The 3,515-nt window shown below is 57.3% G+C and overlaps 1 non-coding gene across 1 annotated transcript; it reads left to right on the forward strand.

Annotated features, from left to right (window-relative positions):
• The first annotated feature begins 1,855 nt into the window (after positions 1–1,855).
• TRNAD-GUC (transfer RNA aspartic acid (anticodon GUC)) lies at positions 1,856–1,927 on the forward strand. The gene has a single exon. It is a non-coding gene; the product is annotated as a tRNA-Asp (tRNA).
• The last annotated feature ends 1,588 nt before the right edge of the window (positions 1,928–3,515 follow it).

The following is a 3,515-nucleotide window of genomic DNA, read 5'->3' on the forward strand; positions in this document are numbered from 1 at the left end:
TTTACTTCTATCCCACTGGAATAAATCAGAGGTAACGCCACTGAAGTCAAGGGAGTGACACTGATGCAAAAGGAGAATCAGGCCCTAAATACTATATTTTAAAAAGTTTGATCATTTCAAATCAAAGGAGCTATTCTGACTGTAGATTTATGGAAGTAAGGGTATGTCTACACTACGAGAGTAGTTCGATTTTACTTAAAGCGAATTTGTGGAACCGATATTACAAAGTCGAACGTGTGTATCCACACTAAGGACAGTAATTCGACTTTGTGAGTCCACACTAACGGGGCAAGTGTCGACATTGGAAGCAGTGCACTGTGGGTAGCTATCCCACAGTTCCCGCAGTCCCCGCTGCCCATTGGAATTCTGGGTCGAGCCCCCAATGCCTGCTGGGGCAAAAAATGTGTTGAGGGTGGTTTTGGGTAACTGTCGTCATTCAACCCTCACTCCCGCCCTCCCTCCGTGAAAGCGCCGGCGGGCAATCAGTTCACGCACTTTTCTGGTCAGTGACAGTGCGGACGCCACAGCACCGCGAGCATAGAGCCCGCTGCGATCATCGCTGCTGTTATGGCCGTTGTCAACACCTCGCACCTTATCATCCACCTTTTTCAAAGGCAGATGCTGAGAAATCGGGCGAGGAGGCTACGGCAGCGCCGTGAGGACATTAAGTCTGAGAGGGGCACAGACCTCTCACAAAGCACGGGACCCCGCGCCGTGGACATCATGGTGGCAATGGGTCATGTTGATGCTGTGAAACGGCGATTCTGGGCCCGGGAAACAAGCACAGACTGGTGGGACCGCATAGTGCTGTAGGTCTGGGATGAAAAGTGAAAGCATCTCCGTGGCCTTCCACCACTGGGCCCAGCTTTGGGACCTGCACGTGGGGGCACGTTTCAGAGTCGCAAAGGGAAATACGCCGGCCAGGGGCATGAGGACAATGGCCCAGACAAACGGCGAGGCACGTGGTCAAGGGGTGGAGGAAGACAGAAAAACGGACAGGCATCGGATTGGCTTCCTCTCTTTTTTCCTTTGGTCACGATTTTAACTGGGACTGTAATGGGGAGACTTGAGAAATACCTGTGGCCGCCGGTGAGGTAGGTGGCCGCCCCGAGAGCACAGAGCTGAGCATTTTCCACTCAGCTGATGCCTCCGCAAACGCCTGGCCGTGATCGTATAGTGGTTAGTACTCTGCGCCGTGGCCGCAGCAACCTCGGCTCGAATCCGGGTCACGGCGTGGCTTTTTGGTGGGGGGCTCTCCTAGTGGCTCAGCCTGATGGCGTCCATTTGCAAAGAGAGCCAGCAGCTGGTCCCTAGTTTCTGCTTGGTAAAGGAAAGTCAGTGGGGTCCGTCCATCAGAAAAAGAGTAAGAGGAATTCTTCCCGGGCGCCAGGGTCGAAAAGCAGCGTATTCCCTCCTGGAAACCGCTGTGTTTCGAATGTCCGTCCAGTGCGCGGTGAAAGGAAGGATCTGCATGCTTGGGAAGCTGCGGCCCTCCAGAGGCGCTTCAAAAGCCAAAGGGGCCATGGGTGAGTTTGTGATGGGGTGAGTTTGAGGGGCGTGAGTCTGAAGTGTGGAAGGGGGAGGGTCGAAAGACCCGGTTTTGAGAGGAGAAAGGTGGTGATCAGCTGGTAGGGGAGGGCAAGCTCCCAGGCCGGCGTTGTGTGAGGAGCTGTGTAGCCCCCAAAAGGCGGCCTGGTGGGCAAGGGCACGTGAGGAGGGCCATGGCCGTTGGTGCAGCCAAAGCCTTGAGGAAGCAGAAGAGGGCAAGGGGTGTTGCTGCCTGCTGGGGCCCATGCTATGGTGTCCGCTGACCCTAGCTGGTCTCTCGGAGCGGTGGGCCTTCACCGTGCCCCTTTCCTCGTTAGTATAGTGGTGAGTATCCCCGCCTGTCACGCGGGAGACCGGGGTTCGATTCCCCGACGGGGAGGATGACCCCCTTTTGAATGGGGGACAAAGAAATGCCTGGCCTGCCCAGCACATGCCTTACATTCTCCTTCTAGGGCCACTTCCGTTCACACCCCGCACGGCTGATTTGCACCTCCAGAGAGACAATTACCTCGCAAGGACACCCCCGCCTGCTTGCCCTAGCGAAAGCCTCTCCGTGGCCTTCCGCCACTGGGCCCAGCTTCGGGACCTGCACGTGGGGGCACGTTTCAGAGTCGCAAAGGGAAATACGCCGGCCAGGGGCATGAGGACAATGGCCCAGACAAACGGCGAGGCACGTGGTCAAGGGGTGGAGGAAGACAGAAAAACGGACAGGCATCGGATTGGCTTCCTCTCTTTTTTCCTTTGGTCACGATTTTAACTGGGACTGTAATGGGGAGACTTGAGAAATACCTGTGGCCGCCGGTGAGGTAGGTGGCCGCCCCGAGAGTGCAGAGCTGAGCATTTTCCGCTCAGCTGATGCCTCCGCAAACGCCTGGCCGTGATCGTATAGTGGTTAGTACTCTGCGCCGTGGCTGCAGCAACCTCGGTTCGAATCCGGGTCACGGCGTGGCTTTTTGGTGGGGGGCTCTCCTAGTGGCTCAGCCTGATGGCGTCCATTTGCAAAGAGAGCCAGCAGCTGGTCCCTAGTTTCTGCTTGGTAAAGGAAAGTCAGTGGGGTCCGTCCATCAGAAAAAGAGTAAGAGGAATTCTTCCCGGGCGCCAGGGTCGAAAAGCAGCGTATTCCCTCCTGGAAACCGCTGTGTTTCGAATGTCCGTCCAGTGCGCGGTGAAAGGAAGGATCTGCGTGCTTGGGAAGCTGCGGCCCTCCAGAGGCTCTTCAAAAGCCAAAGGGGCCATGGGTGAGTTTGTGATGGGGTGAGTTTGAGGGGCGTGAGTCTGAAGTGTGGAAGGGGGAGGGTCGAAAGACCCGGTTTTGAGAGGAGAAAGGTGGTGATCAGCTGGTAGGGGAGGGCAAGCTCCCAGGCCGGCGTTGTGTGAGGAGCTGTGTAGCCCCCAAAAGGCGGCCTGGTGGGCAAGGGCACGTGAGGAGGGCCATGGCCGTTGGTGCAGCCAAAGCCTTGAGGAAGCAGAAGAGGGCAAGGGGTGTTGCTGCCTGCTGGGGCCCATGCTATGGTGTCCGCTGACCCTAGGTGGTCTCTCGGAGTGGTGGGCCCTCACCGTGCCCCTTTCCTCGTTAGTATAGTGGTGAGTATCCCTGCCTGTCACGCTAGAGACCAGGGTTCGATTCCCCGACGGGGAGGATGACCCCCTTTTGAATGGGTGACAAAGAAATGCCTGGCCTGCCCAGCACATGCCTTGCATTCTCCTTCTAGGGCCACTTCCGTTCACACCCCGCACGGCTGATTTGCACCTCCAGAGAGACAATTACCTCGCAAGGACACCCCCGCCTGCTTGCCCTAGCGAAAGCCTCTCCGTGGCCTTCCGCCACTGGGCCCAGCTTCGGGACCTGCACGTGGGGGCACGTTTCAGAGTCGCAAAGGGAAATACGCCGGCCAGGGGCATGAGGACAATGGCCCAGACAAACGGCGAGGCACGTGGTCAAGGGGTGGAGGAAGACAGAAAAACGG

Source organism: Emys orbicularis, chromosome 1 (genome assembly GCF_028017835.1).
Source record: "Emys orbicularis isolate rEmyOrb1 chromosome 1, rEmyOrb1.hap1, whole genome shotgun sequence".
NCBI classification, from domain to species: domain Eukaryota; kingdom Metazoa; phylum Chordata; order Testudines; family Emydidae; genus Emys; species Emys orbicularis.